This window comes from Camelus ferus, chromosome 19, assembly GCF_009834535.1.
Source record: "Camelus ferus isolate YT-003-E chromosome 19, BCGSAC_Cfer_1.0, whole genome shotgun sequence".
Lineage (NCBI taxonomy): Eukaryota > Metazoa > Chordata > Mammalia > Artiodactyla > Camelidae > Camelus > Camelus ferus.
The window spans coordinates 6,344,770-6,360,374 of NC_045714.1; the positions used below are offsets into that span (position 1 = coordinate 6,344,770).

General features: G+C 47.2%; 1 long non-coding RNA gene across 1 annotated transcript in view; it reads left to right on the top strand.

Annotated features, from left to right (window-relative positions):
• The first annotated feature begins 710 nt into the window (after window positions 1-710).
• The window catches only part of LOC116657841, a 136,065-nt gene continuing 121,170 nt past the window's right edge, over window positions 711-15,605 (top strand). Inside the window, exon 1 of the long non-coding RNA XR_004312982.1 lies at window positions 711-817. This is a non-coding gene — a long non-coding RNA (uncharacterized LOC116657841). The remainder of the gene's footprint in view (window positions 818-15,605) is intronic.

Here is a 15,605-nt window from a genome sequence, read left to right on the forward strand (position 1 = left end):
CTGTAACTGTCACGGTGCGTCTGGGGGAAATAAAAGTCGCTCATCTCAGGCCAACGTGATAGGCAGGACCACTGGCTTTCTCTGCCCCCTCATGGCTGCAGCCTCTGCAGACCTTGCTTTTTTGTAATGGAAGTATAGTTGATTTACAATATTATGTTAGTTTCAGGGGTACAGCATAGTGATTCAGTATTTTTGTAGATTATACTCCATTAGAGGTCATTACAAGGTAATGGCTATAATTCCCTATGCTATATCTTGTTACTTACCTGTTTTATATATAGTATATATATAGCAGTTTGTGTCTGTTAACCCCATACCCCTAATTTGTGCCTCCCCTTCCCTCTCCCATTTGATAACCATAAGTTTGTTTTCTACGTCTGAGTCTGTTTTGCATATATATTCCTTTGCATTATTTTTTGATTCCACATATAAGCACTATCATATAGTATTTGTCTTTCTCTCTGACTTATTTGACTAAGCATAATATTCTCTAGGTCTCTCCATGTTGCTGCAAATGGCAGAATTTCATTCTTTTTTAAGGCTGAGTAGTATTCCATTGTGTATATTATATAATGTGTTTCTTCTTTATCCAATCATCTATAGGTGGGCACTGTATATTGTATATAGTGCTGCTATGTACATTGGGGTGCATGTATCTTTTCAAATTAGTATTTTCTTTTTTTTTTCCTTTCAGCTATATACACGGGAGTGGAATAGACTGCATTTTTTTGCAGTAAATTTGTTCTGATCCAATCAGTGGACTTCATTTCAGGAACTCAGGAAGCTTCTGGAAGTGGGAGGATTTGCCCCATTGTTGGTGAGTATTAGGCCCGCCTTTGTGAAGGTTCAAGGGTGAATAGAAAATGTTTTGTGAATGCTTATGAAGAAGGCACCTGAATCCTTCTCCAAAATTCTTCCTATATCTCTCAAGTCCCAGGCACCCACATGAAAGTTCTCACTTCCCCCACCTCCCTGTTCTGATGCGCGTACTTGTCTATGCTCAGTCTTAGGGGGCAGACAGGCATCAGAGGTGCTAGTGAGGATGCTTGATTCCTCAAAAAGTGTTTATATTTGAAATAGGATCACTGGGAAATGGGTCATTGTAACCCAAAGGAACACAACCCAGTGGAGGCACTTCAGGCAGCGTGATCATCTGGTCCCCTTACCTTGTTTCCTCCCTGGTTAGGTGATAAGCCCTAGAGGGCCAGGCCCTTGGCTTTGGGTCTCTTGTGATCTGGATTCCCCATGTCACAGCTTTTATTCTCCATTACGCTCTGTTCCCAATGAAGGAGAGCTCCTTAAGTGCACTGTTCCTCAAATTTCACTTCTTTGCACACAACCTTCGTGAGTTTTGCCATGTTTACGTATGATTCAGGCCACCGCTAACTTTATATTTTTGTTTACGTAAACTCACATGAGTTTACTCAAAAGGAGACATGTCACTACTGTAAACAGAAAGCCCAGATCATGTTCTATAAATAGGCTTTAGCAGGAAATGTAACTACAATGGAAGTAATTTGATTATAGACCAGCTAGATACTGTTGTCTAAGAAGGCTCTTACCCTAGATCGGCCCTCCTCTTGTTGAAAGGGAAAATGACAGGTGTTAGAGGACTGTTAAGGACATCCGAGCACCGTCCTGAGCCTTTCTCCTGAAGGATGACAGAGAAGGGGCCGCTCACTCTCTGGTTCAATGCTATTTAAAGTGGTGCCCCCCAGCCCCATCCAAAGTCATCTGTTTGTAGGTTGTTCATTCAAAATACGTCTACTGAGTATGTGCTAAGTGCCAGGCATCTTGCCAGACCTGGCCAGGGGGATCCTGGCAAAGTGGGGGCAGTGACAAAGGAGGAGACCATCCTTTAATGGATGCAGAGCTCAAACTTGACTTTTGAGATGATTCTACTCTTTAAGGCTGTTTTGAACACATCAAAGTGCATGTTCACCTCCGTACCATTTTCACGAGCAACTGGATGTCCTGCTTCTGCAATGGCAGTCTAGCTTGTCTTGGACCAATCTTCCTGCTGAGGACGAATGGAAAGCCCAAACCAAAAAAAAAAAAAAAAAAAAAAATCCCTTTGAAGGCTTTAGAAAGCTGCTAAGGCAGCCAGGATTAGAGGGGCCAAGATCCATCCCAGAAAGAAGAGAAGCTCCCAGCGTTGGGCCTGATGTTTCAACAGTTTTTCCTTTGAGGCATTTACTGGTTTGGAAGCAGAGGCTGAGGCTGATGGGCTGAGCAGTATTTTTGGCAGATCTGTAGAGCTAGGGCAACAAACGTTGGCATTCAGGGCCTGCCAAGGGAGGGGGGCCCTACACAGCCTAGGACTTGAGTTAGAGCCCTGGAGAGCTGCTCCTTGTTGCAAGGATGAACCAGAAACAGATCCTCTTCTCTCAGAAAGACTGAAGCTCAGCTCTAAGTCATCTCAACCTCTGATAGGATTAAGTTGATCTTTTCCTACCTAGCTGTCTGCCAGAAGCAAAAGCAAATTTTTGGAGAGAAAGTGGAACATTTATTTGTCCTTCCTCGCATCCTACCGCCCCGTATTTCATTCCAGCCACAGCTGCCAGAACCAGCTTTGTGCAGGCGTCACTGAACAACACTGCCTCAGTCTCTGCGTCTCTCCAGCTGCCCAGGCCAGGGGTTCCCTGTGCTCTGCCTGTGGGAACCTGCCTTTCATTCATGCACATGCAACCTGGAAGGGAAAGGGACTTAAACACTCACAGAGTAACCCTTGATCAACCAGAGATGTGAGCTGGGAAATAAGTGCTTCTACCTTCCATTCTTCAGGAGGAAATTTTTGAGATACATTTACATACTTTTAAATGGTCTTGGCAGGATCAGTCACCATCTCCCAAGGTAATGACGAGCTCAAGGATGTCCCCATAAATTGGCCTTTTCTCTTTCCCTTTATAATTTACTCAGAACCCCACTCCTGGGCACTTGGGTTACCACCCCAAGTGAACTATCTGTATACAGGTCAAGGTCTCAGCTTCTACCTCCTGGGAGGATTCAGGCTAAGAAAATATGATGCAGAGGTTAAAACCCTCTACATTTTCCACCCACAATGTCTAGCATGCAACAAAAAATAAGCTAGAATACAAAAACAAACAAACAAACCAGGATTAGAACGAAAACCAAGAGAAGATACAGCCAACAGAGATAGGACCACAGAAATTCACATGTCAGTGGTATCTGACAGGGACTTTAAAATAATAATTATTAAAATGTTCAGAGCACTCAATGACAAGATGAGGAAATTTGGCAGAGGACAAGAAACTGTAAAAAAGAATCAAATGAAATTTTTATAACTGAAAAAATAAAACAAAGCTGGAATAGTTTCGCTAATACCAGACAAAGTATACTTTAAGGTAAAAATACTACTAGAGGTAAAGAAGGACATTCCGTAATGATAAAAAAATACATTCCATAAGGAAGCTATGGCAATTCTAAAATTGCTTGTATCTAATAACATAGCCTCAAAGGCAATAAAATAAAAAGGAGAAACAGACAAATCCCAATCATACTGGGTGATTTTAATATGCTTCTACCAGTAACTGATAGAAAAAAATGAGATAAAAACAGGTAAGGATTTAGAATATTCAATCAACATTATTAAGTTGACCTCATTGCCATATAGAGAGCATTGCACCCAAGAACGGCAGAGTGCACATTCTTGTCAAGAGCTCATGGAACATTTAACCAAATAGACCACACGTTGGGCCATAAGGCAAGTCTCAACAAATCTGAAAGGACTGAAATCACACAAAACATGTTTTCAGACTACAGTAGAATTAAGCTAGAAATTAATCCAAAGATAACTAGAAAACTCCCATATGTTTGGCAAGTAAGCAATCCACTTTTAAATACCTGACATGTCAAAGAAAAAAATTACAATGGAGATTAGAAAATATTTTCAACTGAAAGATAATGAAGAGATTAAGTATCAAAACTTGTGGAGATTTTTACTCAAACCAAGATGAAGGAACAGGGGCTGGATTTACCCTTCTGCCTTAAATTAACTCAAAAATTAGTGGAAAAAGAAAATATATATCATATGGTCATACATAACAGTGAGAGCAATTATCTCTGACAGAAAGGAATCAATCTGTGATTGTCTTGGCTTATTGCCCAAAGAAAATTTCCACACTGCAGAACAAATTGATAAACTGGAAATCATCAAAATTAAGAGCATTGCTCTTTGAAAGATGCTATTAAGAGGAGGAAAAGACAAGTCATAGACTGGGAGAAAATATTGGTAAATAATTATCTGATAAAGGACTTGCATACAGAATATATAAGAACTCTGAAGCTCAAAAGATTTGAAAAGATACTTTAAGAAGATATACAGATGGCAAATAAGCACATGAAAAGATGTTCCACCTGTTTTGCATGAGGGAAATGCAAATAAAATCACAATGAAATACCACAGAACACTTATTCTAATGGCTTAAATGAGAGAAACTGACAGTCCCAAGTGTTGACAAAAAGGTGGAGCAACCGGAACTCTCACACATTGGTGGTGAGATTATGAGGTGGTAAAGCTACTTTTGAAAACAGTTTGGCAGTCTTTCTGTGAACTGAATATACACTTAGCCCATAATTCAACAAACCTCAATTATAGGTATTTACCCAAGTGAAATGAAAGCTTGTATTCACAGAAAAACCTGTGCTCTAAGGTTTGCAGCAGCTTTGTTTTGTAATCACCCCAGTCTGTACACTGGTGACATGCACACTTTTCTATACGTGTGTTATGCCTCAGTAAAAAGTGAAAAAGTGTCAACTAGGGATAAGAAGTATTTGAGAAAGTAATTTCATTTAACAAATAATTTTGGGGGTGCCTCTTATGTGCCAAGCACTGTGCTGAGGGAACAGTGAACAAGTTAGTCAAGTTCCCTTCCCATAAAGTGCTTACTCTGTGCGTGTGTATGTGTGTGTGTTTTATAGCAAATAAAGAATTACAATGTGCTCATGATTGGCAAAGAGCAGGGTGCTGTGGGAGCCTGCAGGTGGGGAGACTAACATTTCTGCAGGCGGTGGTCTCTCTGCTGAGAACTGGGCTGGCTAGGGCTTAAGCAGGTGAAGGAAGGGAGATTCAGTGTTGCAGGCACAGGAAACAGTGCATGTAAGGGCTCCAGAGAGGTGAGAGAGCTTAGCACATCCGAGAAACCCAAAGTTCATTGTGACAGAGTGACAGTAAAGGAGTTAGACAGTGGCCGAGTCATGCAGGTTCCTCTAAGCCATGCCAAGGAGCCTGGACTTTATTCTGAGGGCAAGAGGGAGCAATGGAAAGATGTTAATGGGGGATTGAAGGGGATACTAGGGCCGTATTTGCTTCTTGAAGAGTTAACAGTGGCTTCTGAATGGCAAGGGTGGATGTACAGAGATCACTGAGAAGGATGCTACAGTCAGTCAGCGGTGAAACAGGGAAAAAGGTGGGTGAGAAAAGGGTGGAGTCTGAGGAAGATTTAGGAGGGAGAATGGATAGGATCAGGTGCTGAGTTGGCTTGGCAGGTGGTGGGGCTGATGGATGACACCTAGACAGTAGTAAGTCATGTGCAACGGGTGCTGGTGGAGGGGAGCGGGTGGTGGAGGTGATGGAGGTGCACCAGCAGAGAGGGACACTCAAGCTTCATCCCGCTGTCTCTGCACAGCTGCTTCCCTGATTCACCACTGCAGTTCTGCTGCTCCTGGCTCATCTGCAGCCAACCTTCTGTTTACAACCAAGCCCCGGGGAGGCTGCGGGGGAAAGCAGAGCCTGGCACTAGAGAAGCTTCCTGACAAAATAATTACAGTGTCAGCAAGAGAGCGGTGAGTTGCTGATAAAACTTAAATGACCCGAGTCCCGCATTCAAACTGAGGAGCGAATTCAACTCCTCTGTGCCTCATTTAGGGTCTTTGAATCACTTTCTGACCGGGACCCTCCTTCCAGATTGGGGGTTGAGTGGTAGGTAGTGCTCTGGGTAATTTGGGATCACCAGGAAACTGATGGTCTGATACTTGACAGCATGCCAGCTCAGTTCCTGGGACCTCCTGCTGATGTCTGTGATGACCATCTGCTGTTTTGGCCAGCCTAGCCCACATTCCCTCTTCTTCTGGAAACAGCATCTCAATTTCCCTGTGGGAAACTTCCCCTCCCCCACTTCCAGTCCACTTGCTTTGGTTGGATCTGACCCCACCCCCTTTTCATAAAGGTCCTGCAGGGGTTGGATTGGTCCTTTTCAGGTCATGTGCTCATCCATGGCCCAATCACTGTGGGAGGGCGGATGGGGCACTCTGATTGGATGGACTTGGATCACATGCCACCTCCCTGGTGAATCAGGGTTGCACTACCTCAGAGATGGGCTCCCCCTCAGAAATAATGGGGGATGGACGGTGGTCACCTCCATCCCTGTCTCAGTTCACAGCTGCCTATGAGGAAGGCACCAATGCTATGTCCTGTCACAATACAGAGAGAGAGGGGATGCTCAGAGTAGATTTGTCACTTGTCCCAGGTCACAGCAGGGAGAGGAAGAGAGTCGTAAGGGGGCAACTCAGTATCAGGCTACACAAGTCTCTCTGTCCTGTTGCATGAACCTCTCTTCTGCTGTGTTCCGTGGGATTCCTCTCTGGGTGAGAAGTGTGGCTCCCCGAGTGGGAGCAGGTGCTTGGGTTCTGGTCCCACGTGTTAAAGATGGTGGAAAGGAGCCGTGATTGTGGAGTCAGAAGCCTGTGCTCTTTATTCTGCAATGGTCCTGTGTGCTGCTAAGGGAAGAGCTCCTGGCACAGCGGGGAGTGCTTTGGGCAGGGGCCTTTCTTGATCCTGAAACAATCAAAATAGGTGCCTTCCCCCGTTTCCTGCTCACGGGTTCCTCCCATGTCTTGGACCTTGGGACGCGACTGGGGGGAATATGAAGAGAGATGGGAAAGTCCTCGGGGCCTGATAGCATAAGTACACAGCACAAGGTGGTTCAGCCAGTCAGTAAGCATTTATGAAACACCATTCATTCATTCACTCATTCACACGCGGGAGTCATTGTTCCAGGGTCTGCACGGCAGTGAAGGGACTACAGTGCACGTTCCTTACTAAGTGGGAATCTGACGTTTCTGATGAAGCGCCAGGTGCTCTTGGAGGGCCCCGCCCACTCCTGACTCTTGTTCAGGGGGTCGGGTGCAGGGCTGAGCTGCTGGGTCTTCTGGCCGCACTTAGCTGTTCGGAGGTGGGTCACCCCGGCTCTTGGGGGCGCTTCCTTCCCTCTGGGCTTGTGAAGGTGGCTGGGCGTGGGCCTGGAGATGCTGAGGGCTGTCCTGCCACCTCGTAGGGAGATCCCACCCACCAGCCAGCGTGGAGGACAGCAGAGCCAGGAGATGGGGGATCCGGAGGAGAGATGTCTTAATTTACCGGGTCCAGGTGGGTGTGTCTCCGGACTTTTCGATTACGTGAGGACTTAAGCCTTTTAAATAACCAAGCACTTTAAGTAGGGTTTCTGCCTAATGTCACTTGAGCACAAGCTCTTTGTGATCTCATTTCAAAGCCAAGAAGGGACACCCTTCTACTTTATTGTAATACTTGCATGTACATGTAGGTATTGGTGCCTGATCTATGTTTAAGAGGTTTTTCCGTACCCAGGGGGGCCTGGGTTTTAGTTCTGGCTTTGTCGCTAAGTCATAGCATAAGCACGGGCCATCTCCACCTCCTCTCTGGGCCTCAGTCTCCCATCTATAAAATGAACGCCCTTGCCCACTGTCCTCTAAAGTCCCTTCCACTCTTACTTTCTATGAATGTAAGATCGGCGTTTGTGCAGTGAGACAAAATAATGAACAAATGAAGTAAACACGGGTGTGTCAGCTGCTGGGCTCAGGGTTCTGCCTGTTGAGGCAGAAAGGAGAGGGATGGAGGGCCTGATTGGCTGGGGGAACAGGGATGTGTATGCAGGAGGCCATGGCGGCCTGGGCATGGGCCTGGCTGCCTCCCACAGATGCAGAAGGCATCGATAATGATTAAGCCTGCCTGTAAAGCCCCTTCACAGATGGCCGTGGGGCTGCACGCTGGGCTGCTGGAAGGAGATGTGAGACACACAAGCAGTTGGCATCAGATCAGCCTCAGATCCAGGCACGGGGCTGTGAAGTTTTAAACACAGACCTTGAAGGCCCACGACCTGCAGGAACAGAGGCCAACATCCCAAACTAAGGAGATGCAAATCGCCAGCTCCAGCTTCTCTGTCTCTCAGATTCCAGGACACGTCCAAGGTGGATATGACAATTAGTCTACAGAGACAACTGGCTTTTTTTTCTTGAGTCATCAGGGGGGCCCATCCTCCTGGGCCGAGATCACCATTGACACTATTGATAGATCGCATTTGTGAAGGAGAAAAGCGTATTTGTGAGGGTGTGTTAGGCTGTCGGTAGCAAAGACCCTGATCACAGGAGCTAAAAGGATGAGAATATTTGTCTTGTAACAAGAGGCCTGGAGAACAGAAGGATCTCATATCACAGGAGTGTCACTAGGGACCCAGGCCTTTCCAGATTGACCTTTTGCCCTCAGACTTGTCATCTCAGAGTCATGAGACGGTGACAAACCTTCAGACATATGTCCTTACCTTCTTCTGGAGGGACCTAGGTCATGGGCAAGAGGCTCTTTGTCAGCTGATGTCCTTTGATTTGAGAAGATGCACTTTCTAGCAACCTTTGAGAGACCTGCTCATACAGCTCACCGGCCAGGATGAGGGTACATCCCACCCCAGACTGCAAAGGAGCCTCAGAAAAACCCTAGTGCAGAAGGCAGAGGGGAGAGGGGCTGACCAGGGGGCTGCGGTCCACCAGTGGTGGCACGGTGAGAACACAAGCCCTGATGGTCCTCCCGTCTGCTCCTCTGGGAGCTGAGTCGAGGCTGCCTTGGAGATGGCCCAGCCCCCTTGGTCTTCTTTTGGTCCCACCACTTATTCACCCTGTGACCTGCAAAGTACAAGACAGCGATTTCAGCCTGTGGAACGGAGACTGGAATCCAACGGCCATGAACTCATTGCAGACGCTCATGCTCACTCCAAACCTAAATATTTCTGATCCAACTTTGATTTGATACCTACTAAGCCTGTACAACCAGAGCATCTCCCCAGCTGTGAGTCACCACGTGTGTCTCGTTCTCCATCTCCTCACGTGGCCCCAGCCAGCTGCCAGGGGCTGGGAAATGTGGGCAGGAGGGGGAGCCCTGGATCAGCAGGGGGCAGTAAGTGTGTCTCTGTACTTGCCTTCCGTGGCGTCCCACTGCCCTCAGGGTCGAGTCCTCAGCCTGACCGCCCCAATGCACAGTCCCTGCTTCAGGGATGCTGAGGTTTCTGGTCCTCAGGGTGGGCTTTCTTTACACTTTCTTCTTCCCTTTTCACATACTCTTCTCTGTCCTCACCCCCACTTCTCCTGGCTGATTCCTACTCATCCTTCATGCCTCATGGTAGGTTTTGCTTTCTACAGGTGGGACAGGGTGCCATCCGTGGGCTCCTGTAACTCCTTGCGCACAGACCACTGGTGCATCACAGCCCAGTAGTTCATTCTCCTGTCTCCTTGACTCTCCCCCTGCACTAGGCCATGAGCTGTGTCCTGGTCCTGATTACCTGTGCCCAGCATCCAGCACAGGGGTTCACTGGCCAACAGTTAATGGAAAAAAAAAAACAACTGATGGACTTTTATTTCAGTTGATTGGGTCCTTGTCTGGGGAAGTGTGGAAAGAATGGAGGTAAATCAGTTTTGTTAGAGAGCATTCCGGTACAAAATACAGCTGCCTGATGCTACACGGCTGTCTCTGGGGACAGAGAGGAAAGCTGTGTGGCTGCCTCTCCCTCGGGGAGTTAGCTTCTCAGCACAAATAGGAACAGCAGGGCAACCTCACCTCACTGAGGATTGCCTGGTACAGAATTTTGTTTGCAGAAGTTTGCCACATCTCTTGTTACTAGATGGAAGCCCTTGTTTCAGGGGGCGGTGAAATCAGGGTGGCGGGCGTGGGGGTTAGAAGCACGGGACAGCACTCAGATCCCAGTTCTGTCACCAGACAGACCTGGTGAAAGACACTCCGTGTGGCCCCAGCAGGATGCGTGGGAGGGGGAGGGATGGGGGGAGGAAGGAGCAACGAGGCTGGAGATAGTGGGGCCAGTCTCCTGGAACGGCACATCTCTTCACCCTGCCAGTGGTCCCTGCACCCTTCGCTGTCTGGTCCCCGGGGGTGCAGCAGTGCAGAGAACAGACTTGGTCAAAGAGTTTAGCCTTTGGCTTTGGCTAGTGGGGAGCCAAGGGAGGATACTGGGCAGGAAAAGGAAGTAAACAAGTGTGCCTTTGGGAAAGATGCAGAGGCTGAGCCAGAGAGGGTTCAGCTCCCAGCATAAATACGAGAGAGGTCGCCATGACCCCGTCCAAATAGAGTCGTCAGGATAAGGGCCAGCGCTGCAGTCCTTGGCCCTTGTCCTCCACGTAGGGATGCTGCATAAGATACGGGGTGCCCAGTAAAATTTGAACTTCAAATAGACAACGAATAATTTTTAAAGTATAATAAGTATGCATGGGACATACTTATACTAAAACATCTACTAACTCTGCCCGCCCTGCCTTTGAGAGGTCACAGCCTGGAGCTGCCTGGCAGCATCTGGTGGAGCACCAGGTGCTCGAGGGCTCATCTGAGCTCAGCCCTCAGCCTGATGAGGGCAGGGTAACATCTTCACGGGAAGGAGCACCGTGGAGGCGGAGAGAAGACAGAGGAGCTGCACCCGACCTCCTCGGAGCCTCAACATTGGCTTTTTTCCTGTTTCCCAGTCGGCTGCCCCCCACCCCACTCTGATGGTCTGACCCAACCTGGCTTTTATCCCCTGCCTGGGAAGGTTAGGGAAGGCAGCTTCCTGCGTCATTCCCAGGTGGGTTACTGAGCTGGTTTGTCCCACATCCCCTTGGGCCTGAAGGATGGAGCAAGATGGACACAACGCAGCCCTCTGTGCTCAAGGAGTGCCGGGATACCAGCTGCACACGGAGCTGGCCAAGTGCCTCCATGAGCAGAAGCAGCAGAAGCTGCTGCCGCTTGAGTCCTTAACTTGCTGGCTGGTGTGGAGCCAGGAGGTGGGGTGGTGCAGACATCAAGAACAGGCCTGCAGGAGCCCAGCGTTTTGGTTTGAGTCTCTGTTTTACCACCATCCTGTGCAAGCCACTTCTCCTTCCTGAGGCTCAATGTCCAATCTCATGAGCTTGTGGGGAGTTAACTGAGGGAATGCGTGTGAAATGCTCAACTCCCAGCGCCCGGCACCTGGCCTGTCCGGGCATCCAGAGGGACCACCTGGGGCACCTTCCCAGAGGTTATCATCTCCATGTCACTGACGAGGAAACAGGCTCAGAGAGGCCAAGTCTCAGGCTGAGCGTCTGCTAAGGGGCAGAGCCAGACGACCCTGACTCATCTTCCTGAAACTCAGCATCAGGGGACGAAATGGCAGCCCAGAAGGGTTCTCCGACTTGGAGCCTGTGGGCTTTTTTAAACAGCTGAAATTCATTTGGTTACAAGACTAATGCATATTCATCAAAGATAATTTAGAAAATGCAGTTTTGCCAAAAGAAGAAAATAAAACTCACCAGCGTTCCCACCACCCAGAGATAGCCAGTCGACGTGCCGAGGCATGTATTTTAAGACGTTGGGAGCATTTTTTAAAAACCTAAACCGGAGATTCCCTGCACCGCTCTTACTCATTGCCTAGGGTTGGGGCGGGGTTCTCAACCTAGCATCGCTGACATTCGGAGCTGCAGAGGTCCTTGTGGGGAGCTATCCTGTGCACGGCAGGATGTTTAGCAGCAACTCTGATCTTTACTCACAGATGCCGGTAGCATTCCCCTTAAGTCCACACGACCAAAAACAACTCTAGTTATTGCCAAGCATCCTGGGGGGCAAAAGAGGCCTCAGCTGAGAATTGCTGGGTTTGAGGGTAGAGATTCTAAATCAGGTACACCCGGGTTTCAATCAGCTCACGCAAGTTAGCCAATGACTCAGAGCCCCCACTGTCCTCATCTGTGAAATGGGCAATATCTACCCACCTGGCAGAATTGTGAGGATTGAAAGAGGTGGTTCCTGGGACATGGGAAGCGTTCAGAACAAGGGAGCTGCCATTGGCATCGGTGTCCTTGTAGCGGCTCGAGGCCTGACATCACAAAGACCTCAAACAAATCATCAACAAAACCCTCTCCTGGGTTTGGCAGGCCCTTCCCTCCTCAGTGAGAGGCACAGCTTCTCTTAGGATGGTGACAGGAGTTATGATTAAGAATATGGCCCATGGCCAGCTGGTTGGTTTTTGCATCCTATCTCTGTCTCCAACTGCTGGTAAAACCTCAGGCACACAGCTGAATATTTTTGTGCCTCAGTTTCCTCATCTGTAAGATGAAGGCAATGGTACCCACCTCATGGGCTCATGAGGATTAAATGAATCCACCCAGTAAGTGGCTGTATTAAGAAATATTATTACATGTGCCTGGTCTTGGGGAGACAGTGTGGGAGGGAAGGGGCACATTGGAAGCCACCAAAAGGGAACCCTGGCTTGGAGACGCCCCGAGTGAGGGAGGGGCTCTAGATCAAGGAAATGACCTCATGTGACCCTGGCAGAGTCACTGTTCCTACTGCCTGAAGGCTTCTGAATGACGTCTCGCTACCCTTGAGGTCTGGGACACGGGAGACCACCCTCCATGCATATTTCAGTCCAAAAAATTCATTGTGTCCTGTGGGCTCCTAAGTGTTTTTCTTAAGTTTTTTTTTTTATTATGGTAAAATATACAGAACATAAAACTTACCATTTTAACCATTGTAAGTGCACTGCATTAAGAGCAGTCATGCTGGTATGCTACCTTCACCACCATCCGTCTCTGGAACCTTGTCATCATCCCAAACTGAAACTCTGTAGCCAGGAAACCACCCATACCCACTGACCCCTCCCCCAGCCTCTGGTAACCTGTATTCAACATTCTGTCTCTGTGAAATTGACCACTCTGGGTACCTCATATTAGTGGAATCATAGACTATTTGTCCTTTTGTGTCTGGCTTGTTTCACTTAGTATAATGTCTTCAAGGTTTATCCATGTAGTAAGTAGATTGTGTCAGAATTTCCCTCCATTTTAAGGCTGAATAATATCCCATTGCATGAATACGCCACATTGGGTCTATCCATTCATCTGCTGATGGACATTTGGGTTGGTTCTGCCTTTTGGCTGTTGTGAATAGTGCTGCTATGAACATAGGTGTACAAATACATGTTTGAATCCTTGCTTTCAATTCTTTTGGGTCTATACCCAGAAGTGGGATTGCTGGATCATATGGTAATTCTATTTTTAAATTTTGTTGGAACCACCATACTGTTTTCCACAGCAGCTGCGCCATTTTACGTTCCCACCAGCAAAGCACAAGGGTTCCAATTTCTCCACCTTCTTGCCAATCCTAAGTGTTTTAAACCCAGCCTCCCTTTGGATTTTTACACCCTGAAAATAGTGGAGTATGTGTAAGAGAAGGACCTTTCTACACAATAATTCTTTGTTTTTTAAAGAGCCTCAAGCATTTCCAATGAGCAGTTGCAGGTTTGCACCTGCCAGTGCACAGCACGGGAGGCAAGGCTGAGACCACCCTTTTTCTGGCAATCAGTCTCTCCCTTTTGATTTACTTTGAACTTAGGGAGGCGCTGAAGAACCATCTCAGGGAGTCTAGAAGATTCCAGAACTCAGGTCTCCTGAATCCTTCGGGACTTTTCCTCTAGAACAAGCAGTTTACGTCTTATTGGTTCCCTGTTCATAGTGCACTGCCTTGGGCTTGAAAGACTTTCAATCTGCTTGCAGACACAGAGGCAATAAGAGCCCGTGAAACCTCCTAAGCCAGCCTCGCCCCCACTGCTCAGGGGCTGTGGACGGGCCGGGTGGGTCTTCCGTAGGGATCAGAAAGTGAAGGGAGAAGAAAGGTCCCTCTTGGAGTTCGCCCACCTGTCCTCGGAGAGCCCCTGCTTTCACAGATGTTAGAGAGGGGTAAACCTCTGCTTACTGTTTGCGGGACAGGATCTCACACAGACGCCTTCCTCACCTGGCTGCTCTTTCACGTCTTCGATGAGGCAGTGTCAGCAGGACTGTTCAGGACGCACATTATACCACTTACGGTGATCTTCATTCCTTGCTGGAGCGGTGAGTTGCCGTTCGGTGTCATTTCCCTTCAGCATGAAACTCTTTCTACGGCAGTCCTTATAATACAGGTTTACTGGTGATCAATTCTCTCAGTCTCCGTTTATTTGAAATGTCTTTATTTTGCTTTCATTTGAAGAATAATTAGTGTCCCTAACAAAGAACTGTGGGTTGATGGATTTTTTCCTTCTTGCCTTGTGAAGATGTTATTCCATTCTCCTTTGGCCTGTATTATTTCTAATGAGAAGGCAGCTATCATTCATAGGATTATTTTTCTGTATGTAAAATGGTGGCTTTCTCTGGCTGCTTTCAAGACTTTCTCTTTATATTTGAATTTCAGGAATGTGATTGTCATGTACCCAGGTGTGGTTTTCACGTTTATTTATCTTGTTTGGGGTATGCTGAGCTTCCTGGACTTGTAAGTTAATGTCTTTCACCAAATGTGGGCAGTTTTTGGCTTATTTCTTCAAAGATTTATTTATTTATTTGTTTGTTTGTTTGTTTATTTTTTGCCCATGACACCTCAAGCCATGGCTACAGCTTTTTGTCACTCTGAGCTGCTGGAAGATTGGTGAGTGCCCTCAGGCAAAAAGCCATAAATGTGCAAATCTCCCACATTCAATTCCTATTTTTAAAAGTAGAGTCTCCTCTATTTTTGACTTCTGGTTGCTCTCCAGAGCCTTCAGGTAGTTATTTTTAAAGCACATTGCTTAGCAGGGAGGGTAGAGCTCAGAGGTAGAGTGTGTGCTTAGCATGCATGAGGTCCTGGGTTCAATCCCCAGTCCTTCTGTTAAAAATTAAAAAGAAGACAATTTTAAAACCCTAATTACCTCCCCCTCCAAAACAAACCAAATGAAAAAATTATTTTAAAAATAAATAAAGTACATTGTTTAGATTTTATAATTATGTGTGGGAGGGTTATTCCAACCAAGCTGTACTCCTATTCATACAGCATTGAATAACAAAGACAAGAACTTGGAATTTGATACTGTCAGAAAAAGTTGGGCTATTTCACAGAAATCTGGCTTGAAGGCTGTATTCCTATGTGGCAAAAATTGGCTGGCATTGACCCTGTTCTCCCCTCTCCCATGACTCCCTTTGAAGAGGACATGGTTTTCCAGTTGGCTGTTGTCCCCACCACTTCCTCTTGTCTCCCCTGGACTAGGGCCAGCTGTCAATGTTGTTATCTTCCATGTGGTCATGTGGGCCTTTGCTTCCAATCATTCTGTTTCAGAGTTGTTTCTTATAACTGCTCCCAAGCCTGGGCCCATGGCTTAGTCCTTAACCTGCTTTCCTAGCCCTCTTCTCCTCTGTGATATGGCGCTCACAGCAGCTTTTTCTCCGAGCAGTGCTCCATGCTACTGAATATCCCCTCCTTCCCTCCACTCCCTCCTTTCTTCCTTCCCTTCTCCGATATTATCTGAGCGTTGGTTCTGTGCTCAGCACTGTTCTAGGAGCTGGGGATA